The sequence below is a fragment of the Chanodichthys erythropterus genome, chromosome 2, assembly GCF_024489055.1.
Source record: "Chanodichthys erythropterus isolate Z2021 chromosome 2, ASM2448905v1, whole genome shotgun sequence".
Taxonomy (NCBI): domain Eukaryota; kingdom Metazoa; phylum Chordata; class Actinopteri; order Cypriniformes; family Xenocyprididae; genus Chanodichthys; species Chanodichthys erythropterus.
The window spans coordinates 14,137,005-14,147,378 of record NC_090222.1 but is presented as its reverse complement, the minus strand read 5'-3'; positions in this window follow the sequence as shown (position 1 = coordinate 14,147,378).

The window sequence follows — 10,374 nt, the reverse complement described above, 5'->3', positions numbered from 1 at the left end:
TTGTCCTGGATGGCAAGAGTCCCAAGATGAGTAACTTCTGAGAGTAGGAGGCCAGTGGTAACTTCAGAGTGTATTAGGGTAATTACTGTGCCCAGGTTATCAGGGAATCCAAATTAGACGGGGAGAGCTGTGAGTGGACTGCTTTAATGGGTGAGGTAGAAGGGAGGAACAAAGAGACAAAGAAAAGAAACAGTGATTTTATAAACCTTTTATAAAAATAAATACGTTTGTCAGAGTGTGTTAATAACATCCATATCACCGATATAATTTCAAGTAATATTAATGAATCGTTAGCTGCACAGCGCCAGTAGGCTATTGACAGAAATTTGTATAATTTGCATACTGCTACAGGGCTTTTTTTTTTTTTCAATTAATATCAACACAACAAACTTGACAGGATTTGTTCAACTAACCTATTATTATTAGCTCACAAATATCATTGTTATTATCCGCTTGTTAAGTCGTGACGTAAGGAACGCCGCTTCCGGGTCCAAGCCTCGACTCGTTTCACTTGAGAATGCCATCGACGGCCATTTATGAGCGCTATTTATTCATATTAAACATCAATCATTTTAAAAAGCTAAACATTTTAAATACTTACAGTCTACGCAACAGTCTCCATTCTCACAACGTAAAAGAGGATTTATAAAAGATGAATCATTGTCTGGCAATCTGGAATTTTGGTATGGAGATACAGGTTATGATTATCATTTTTTGTAGTATTACACCACATCGTGTGTGTATATTAGCACCATTTGTTTTTTCTTATGGTATGAGATTGAGCGGAAGCGCTGCCATGTGACGTCAGACTTAACAACCGAATTAATATTGATTAAAGGGCAAGTACTCACCCTCATGTCGTTCCACACCCGTAAGACCATCATTCATCTTCAGAACACAAATTAAGATATTTTTGATGAAATCCGAGAGGGTTTTTTATCCCTCATAGAAAGCAACGTAATTACCACATTCAAGGTCCAGAGAAGTAGTAAAAACATTGTTAAAATAGTCAATGTGACTACAGTGGTTCAACCTTAAAGGGTTAGTTCACCCAAAAATGAAAATGTCATTTATTACTCACCCTCATGCCGTTCCACCCCAGTAAGACCTTCATTCATCTTCAGAACATAAATTAAGATATTTTAGTTGAAATCCGATGGCTCAGTGAGGCCTGCATAGGGAGCAATGTCACTTCCTCTCTCAAGATCCATTAATGTACTAAAAACATATTTAAATCGGTTCATGTGAGTACAGTGGTTCAATATTAATATTACAAAGTGACGAGAATATTTTTGGTGCGCCAAAAAAAAAAAAAAAAAAAATTGACTTATATAGTGGTGGCTGATTTCAAAACACTGCTACGGAGCAATAATGAATCAGCATGTTGAATCAGTGGTTCGGAGCGCCAAAGTCACGTGATTTCAGCAGTTTGGTGGTTTGACACGCGATCCGAATCATGATTCGACACAGAAGAATCATAACACTCCGAAGCTTCCTGAAGCATTGTTTTGAAATCGGCCATCACTAAATAAGTCGTTATTTAGTTTTTTTTGGTGCACCAGAAATATTCACTTTATATAATAATGTCACTTTATAATATTAATATTGAGCCACTGTACTCACATGAACTAATTTAAATATGTTTTTAGTACATTAATGGATCTTGAGAGAGGAAATGTCATTGCTCCTTATGCAGGCCTCACTGAGCCATTGGATATCAACAAAAATATCTTAATTTGTGTTCTGAAGATTAACGAAGGTCTTACAGGTGTGGAACGACATGAGGGTGAGTAATAAATGACAGAATTTTCATTTTTGGGTGAACTAACCCTTTAATGTCATGAAGCAACGTGAATACTTTTTGTGCGCAAAAATATAACAAAAATAACGAATTCATTCAACAATTTCCTCTCTACTTTGTCATTCTCCTACGCAGTTTACGTGGAAGAAAATTGCAGTGCTTCTATGTTCTATGTCTGAACACACATGAGTCGTGGTGCTCACGTGAACAGTGTCGGCCGGCGTTCGGACGTAAACAGGGTAGAAAAGATATATATTTTTTGAAAGTTGTTTTTTGTTTTTGAGCACAAAAAGTATTCACATCACTTCATAACATTAGCCTTAGGTTGAACCACTGTAGTCACGTTGACTATTTTAACAATGTCTTTACTACTCTGGACCTTGAATGTGGTAATTTCGTTGCTTTCTATGAGGGATACAAAATAAAAACCTCTCGGATTTCATCAAAAATATCTTAATTTGTGTTCCGAAGATGGAAGAAGGTCTTGAGGTGTGTAATTAATGACAGAAATTTCATTTTTGGGTGAACTAACACTTTAAGTAGCCCAGCTATTTGGTGCGGCACGCGCTGGATCAATGATCTCAGCAGCGTTATTTTAACCGGCTCTAAAGTTTTCCTCACAAACCCATGAAATTCCTGACTAAGTACTGAAAAAATAAGACAATGAGAAACACTTGACTATATTTGCCTATATATTCTACGTCTTCATAAAGCGGTAAGGCACGTCTCTCATCATCATGACGGGTGCGAAGATCAAAGCCCTGCCGGGGGCGCGCGAACACATTCGGGAAAGAGTTATAGATGGCACATGGTGACCCTGAGAGAGACGGGTTACGAGCTACTGTTGAAGTCAAGCGCTGGCACAGGCAGGCTACCCCGCTGCGTGCACTACCCCTTTACCAGGGTGCTTTAAATATCACCTTTTTAATAGATTGGCACAGAGATTTGCAAGAGTTAATTTATTTATTAATTCAATAGTACAAATATGCGTTTAGTTCATTTAAATCGTATGATTTATTAAATAAAACTATTAAATAATTGTTAATAGATAAGCTACGCAAAAGTTTGACTACTTTTAGCAGTGCCGCTTGAGTCCTAATAATTTAAGTACTTGTTGTAATTTATTGTTTTTATAATGTAAAAATGTCGAACACGTGTAGTCTGCATTGAATTAGGGGAAATCGGGGAATGTTGCACCACGGAGTGAGTTGTAACACCATCAGTTTAACCAAATTAGCTTGGGTGAGATCACTCATTCTTCATGAGGTGACAGCAAGTGTGCGTGCAAAACAAAGGATTTACATGGAGAGAAAAATATATATTGAGGTAAGAAAGTGTAATTTCATGTCGAATGAATGATGACAGAATTACTAGCTAAAGATATCATCTGAATCTTGATGTTGTTTAATTTTATATACAGGCTTACATCCACACATGCTCTTCACCTGTTTAGAAAAAATAGAAATATCATGGCTGACCAGATGGTGAGAGTTGAAACTGTTTCCAGACTATAGATTTAAAACGGGACAGTGTTGGCCACTTGACACCAACGCACACTGTGTGTTATGTTTTGCTATTTCTATATGCATATTTGTTTCCATTTTTATGTTGTTCTTTAGGCCTATTTTATTTTGTAGCCTATTTATTTGCTGTTTTGAATTAGAATTAAATGGGAGTAGGTGTGATAATTATCTTGAACACGTTAATTTGCTTACCACAAATCAGGCTAGTTACATGTAAACGTCAATTAGCATAAAATTATTAGCCTAGTGGGAAAGATTGTAACAACAGTAGCCTACTCTTTTAACTTGACATTAATTTAATTCACTTGTAGATTCCTTTAGCCTAACAGAGAAATAGCTATAGTGATAGGCCTATCAAAGTTTGAAAAAACAAAACAAAACACATCATTACAGATGTTAACGAAAAATGTGTCAACACTCCCCGGTCTTCCCCTATAGCCTATTAGCTAATTCACAACCTTATTAAAAAAACTCGCTGTATGTAAGAACAACGGCAGGTTCACAAGAAAGCTGAAACTGTAACGTTAAGTAAGCTATTCAAACAAACAAATAACAGAATAACAGACTGCAATAATAAATACAACAGCATATAGCATTAAGCATATTTATTTTCGTTTAACTTCTGAGCAAACAACGAACAAAATTAAGCTAATAGGCTACATTAAACGCTTGATTTTTGTAACCCGAAAATTGCTTACCCTTAATTGAGTGTTCAGAGATGGCATGTCCCATACGTCGGCATATCCACACATTTAAAACCGCGGGACAATGAGGAAAATCCCACTCTAGAATATCCTAATTAAACTGTGTTTATATAAGCTATAAATCAAAAAGCTCAGCGAGGTGTTAATGTTCCTCTAAGGACAGACTTAAAGAAACTTTAGGATGGTGTAGAATATCTCTGTCACAGTCAGTCCACTCCTCATATGTTGTCTGAAGCAAATGAAGGGAGGGATGAGGAGAGGCTCTGCTGAAAGACTGGAGAAAGAAGGGTGTCTTTAATAAAGACCAACTATTATGAACGGCCTTGGAGGGAGACAATTGATCTTCATTGGCAGAGGACTGGATGTGATTTGATGTTTAGTCTCTAACCCTGACTGATAGTCTTTGTGGTGTTCGTTAACTTCTCTCTTTTGATTAGATACTTGCAGCCCACCTTTAACGAACATTTTTATGAGTGAAAAATCTGTGCTTTGGGGCAGTATTTATCTGCGCCAAAAGCAATACAGTCAGTATACCATAGGAAAAACACTTGTAAATGTCAGAGAACAATATTTATGCCCACCATCCATCAAAGTTATTTGGGTTTGGGAGCATGCAAGGAATATTTCAAGTAGAATTTATTAGAGAAGTGTAAGAATTACAACAACAAACATGAAAAGGTACAGAAAAGGATTTCAGTTGTCCAGGTATACTCGCAGGACAAACGAACATGTTATTAAACCCATTATTTGAGGCTGAACTGAATCATGCGTGAAAAATGTTGGATGAAATTTTGATACGCGTCTCAATCCAAACCACAGCTGAGGCAGTGAAAAGCATTTAATCACTTAAAAAATATGGTATCGTTCCCTAACGACCATACAGGAATACATAACCATTAATGGAGAGAAAACGTTTCAGTGGAAAGACATTTTCACCTCCTTAGTCATGCAAAAGTTAAAATGATGCATGGTGTGGATATCTTGCATGCGTTTCTGATGAGGCTTAAGTATGCTGTCCTGTAGAACCATATGAATGGATACTTAAAGGGAAAAAAGTAATCAATTCAATCATCATTTACACACCCTCATGTAATTCCAAACATGTATGACTTACTTTCTTCTATGGAAAACAGAAGATGATTTGAAAAATGTCTGCTTTTTTTGTCTATACAATGAAAGTCAATGGGGTCCAATGCTGTTTTGGAAAACTATATGGAAAAACAATTCTTCAAAAATATCTTCTTTTGTATTCCACAAGTTGTACATGTTTTGATCGACATGGGGGTAAAAAATGATGACTGAATATTAAATTTTGGGTAAACTAACCTTTTAAACTTTTGTTAAACCAAGAAGGGAAACAAAAAAATGGGGAAAGTGATACTTGAGCTGCATACTGTTCTGATAATGGTCACTGGTTTTCCTTTGTTTTGATATCATTTTGGTGTAAACCGCAAAAAATGAGAGCTTTTAACAGTCAGGTCAGAATGTGTAAGTCCATACGCACCAAAATCGAATTAGATTTTAACTGGGAATAGTGTCTAAAAGTTTAAAACATAAAAAAAAAATGCTTTTATACAACCAAGACACATATTCAACCTATTATTTCAGTTATAAAGTGATCCTGAACTCTATTGGCTTCTAGATCTTTGAGGCACACGAGTGGGTCAGTGACACATGTTCTTTCCTGTAAAATGAAGATGATTCATAAGATGAAGGCGGTCCAGTGTAAAGGAACAACCGGCGTAAATTATCGTCCAGTGAGAAAGAAAGAGTAATAGAGTGAGAGAAAGAGACAGACAGAGAGCAAAAGTTATAACCCCGTCTCCTCATGAGCTACTGACACCAAATTCAGCGTTGCACGCGTGCCAACGCACATCTACACAAGGCCAACAAACACATATCTGCACATCTACTGCACTCCCGCCAACACACACACCGCTGACACACTTCAACTTAACACCACCTCTGAACACCCGATACGGTCAACACTCAAACACATCTAATCAATGGGGTAAGGAGAGGATGTGTGTAGTTGACCGCAAGGGCCCAGCAGCCAACTGGATCTTCACCGCAGTCTATAGAGCCTGCTTAACGAATTAAACTGTTCAGTGTTTTTCTATACACTTCATTTTGTGACCGCAGTAAGTAAAATGAGTTAAACTGAAGGCATTTGAGATGTTGAAATATTTGCAAATACTCATTAAAGTGAATCATTGTTAGACTGCTAGACTTTCTATGATTTCCAAACTGTCAGATCACTTTTTTTTTTCTCAGAAAAGCTCAGTCCAAAATGGATAACATTATTAGTAAGATCAATCAAAAATCAATAGTATCTTTAATACTGCATTGTAAAGTTGTATAAATTGTTTATATTAATGCAACCACACTTCAGTTGTTCATTGTTCTTTTAATGGGCTGTTACTCTTATGACAAATTTACTGTACTGTTTCTCAGTTGTAAGTTGGTTTGAATTTTGTTTTATTTTATTTTATTTGGCAGAAGGGGTGCAAAAATTATTCTGACGTTTTTGATATTTTTGATATATTTTTACTAGTGGGTGCAGGACACTGTAATTCATTTGTGTAAGTGAGGATAGCAAAATAAAGTAAACTGTGACATATTATACCCAAAAATTCATAGAGTGGACTACCAGTAAAATTGATAACAATTTGGAACCAAAAATTATTCAGACACTTTGAACTGACCATGTTTTGCTTAAGTGTTATCTGACATAATTAAGATTATTTTTTTTTCTGACGCAGTTTAACTCTGAGATCTTGTTTTTTAAACTATAGTGAATAAACTGGATTAATGAATGAAATGTTTAAGGTGTCTGAATAAGTTTTGGTTTGACTGTATATATATATATATATATATATATATATATATATATGACATGTATATATATTATGTATATTATGTTACATAAACATGTATGACAGTTCATAGTGACGATGTCTGAAAAAACTATACATACCATAACAGTATGTTCTATATTCCAAGTCTTCTAAATCCAGTTTGAATATGCAAAAATGGAGAATAACATTTGGAAGTTGCAGCTGAGGTGAAGATTATTATGAATATCATGTGTTTATGGCATTTTCAAGATTTCTTTGTTTGGATAGTTTACCCAAAATTAATATTATGTCATCATTTAGTCACTCTCATGCCATTCCAAACCCATATAATATTCTTTCATCTGATATTAAGAAGATATTTTGAAATATACAGTACAGTCCTAAAGTTTGGAACCACTAAGATTTTTAATGTTTTTAAAAGAAGTTTCGTCTGCTTACCAAGGCTACATTTATTTAATTAAAAATACAGTAAAAACAGTAATATTGTGAAATATTATTACAATTTAAAATAACTCTGTACTATTTAAATATATTTGACAAAGTAATTTATTCATGTGATGCAAAGCTGAATTTTCAGTATCGTTACTCCAGTCTTCAGTGTCACATGATCCTTCAGAAATCATTCTAATATGCTGATCTGCTGCTCAAGAAACATTTAATGTGTACAATTGTACAAAACATTTGTGTACAATATTTTTTTTCAGGATTATTTAATGAATAGAAAGTTCAAAAGAACAGTGTTTATCTGAAATCTAATCTTTTGTAACATTATAAATGTCTTTACTGGCACTTTTGATTGATTTAATGCATCCTTGCTGAATAAAAGTATAAATTTCTTTAATTTCTTTTCAAAAAAAATAAAAATAAAAATTCTTACTGACCCCAAACTTTTGAACGGTAGTGTATAATGCTACAGAAGCTTTGTATTTCAGATAAATGCTGTTCTTTTTAACTTTCTATTCATCAAGGAATCCTGAAAAAAAAGTGTTTTCAACATTGAAAATAATCATATATGTTTATTGAGCAGCAAATCAGCATATTAGAATGATTTCTGAAGGATCATGTGACACTGAAGACTGGAGTAATGATGCTGAAAATTCAGCTTTGATCACAGGAAAATTACTTTGTCAAATATATTTAAATAGTACACAGTTATTTTAAATTGTAATAATATTTCACAATATTACTTTTTTTACTGTATTTTTAATTAAATAAATGTAGCCTTGGTGAGCAGATGAAACTTCTTTTAAAAACATTAAAAATCTTAGTGGTTCCAAACTTTTGGACTGTACTGTATATATATATATATATATATATATATATATATATATATATATATATATATATATATATATATATATATATATTTTTTTTTTTCTTTCTTTCTTTCTTTCTTTCTTTCTTTCTTTCTTTCTTTCTTTCTTTCTTTCTTTCTTTCTTTCTTTCTTTCTTTCTTTCTTTCTTTCTTTCTTTCTTTCTTTCTTTCTTTCTTTCAAACAAGTCATTGGGACCCAGTATTGTTTTGGACCTCTATGACTTTCATTTTATGAACAAAAACATGAATATTCTTCAAAATATCTTTTTGCATCCGAGGTCACTATGAATTTAGTCTCAAAAAGAACAGCTGAGGTTCTATATCATCTTTATAAATATCAGAATTCAGGTTTAGAACAACACAAGTGAGGTTAAATAATAACAGAATGTTAATTTCATTTTCTTTATGCCTGTAGAGGCATTAGACGGGTAATCCTTTCTCAAGCCACTGCTGTGTTTGTCTAAAATGGGTTACAACTCTTGTGTGAAGTCTGCAGGATTTAGAGTGGTGATCTGGGCTTAGCGTGTCCCAGGCATGTGCTGTATATTTGAGAACACAAGATGGACAGAGACAGGCACCAGGGCCAAGACGAGAAGAAGGGCAACATACCTCTCCCTGCGGGGTGTGTGGAATTTCAACAAATACCTGGCACAGGCCTGCCAAAATAGGCAAAGGAGAGAGAGATTAATAGAAAGAGAGACAGGCGGGACAGAGACAAAATGCAAGAGAGAGACAGAACGTTTGTCTGATGTCTCACTAAAGGATGGAGTGTGATTAACAAATACAAAATGGAACAAACAGACCCTGATGTGACAAAGATGAAAATACAACAAAAGCTTCATCTTTGTCTATATGAAAAGTAAGATGGAGAGAATGATAAATTGTTTTTACTTCTGACCTAAACTCTAACCTAATCTCTGTACAGTTCAAATACAATAGCAGATACCAAAACTAATGTGACTGCTGCTCTTAAAAATATATTTTGTTATACAAACTCAACCAGAATGTGCCGCGGGTACCGCCACGATTGGGCGTCATGCGTTTATTGCTAAGTGGAGCTATGTTATGGTGTGGACGTATCACAGCTTGTTTTCGTGAGTAGCAGTCAACTGCGCCTTGTGGAGATAAACTGAAAAAAATACTATTTTTAAACATCACATTCACATAACCATATGTAGTAAATGTAAGCATTTGTGTAAGCATTTGCTGTTTAGAATGAATTCAAACAGTACAGTAAATGTCAAAATTGTCTTTACCTTTTCATGGACTGCGATTTAATGCAGTACTAGTACCCCATTTTTCATTTTAAAAATATTTTTTAATAGGCCTAAGTATTATGTTATTTTCTTCTCGTAATAAAATAAAAAAAAATAGAAGTGTGAATTATATAGGCTACACATTTGCATGGGAGTATTAACAGTGGTGAGACAGTAGCCTAGTGGGCAGCGCTACAACACATGACGGGCTTTTGCACTGAATAGTTCTAGGAACTCAGTTATAGGAACTAGCCACTAGGATAAATCCCAGAGAACTAATTTCTCCCTTGGGCCATGTTCCTGGTTGGATTCGCACCGGGAATAGGAACTGTGAAGCAGCCGACGGGCGTCTTTAAGTGCGACATTTACGCTAAAAACCGGTAAATGGAGGATGCCGTGATCTGTGTTTGATGTGTGTCTAGGCTTTCGTGATAATGAAGATGGAATGTAAACTCATAAACGACTGAAAGAGCAAAAATTGGGGGTATGTGACGAAATCTCCTATGACAACTCTCAGTATTACAGATCATCGAGGCGGAAAAAAGAACACAACCCTGCAGACAGCAGGTAAATGCTGTTCTTGCTGTTTTCTATGTTTGTGAAGTAAATTTGTTAACTTTAAACGGCATTTTAAAAATGCCAGTGTTTGACATGCATTTGACCAATCAACGCACACTTATGTCACTGGTAGTTCCCATAGTGCTGGATTAGACCCTATTCTGAAGTAGGAGCTAATTTATATCCCCCAAAAGGAGTTCCTAAAATCGTTCCTAGTTCCTGCGGTGCGAACATGGCAAAATCCGGGTACTTCAGCCAATAGTTAATAAGCCCCTATGGTGCAACTATGCTTGAGATCAGAGTCCAGACTTGAGGTTTAGCCTTCTCAAGCCTAACCCTATTCACAATTACATATTTTG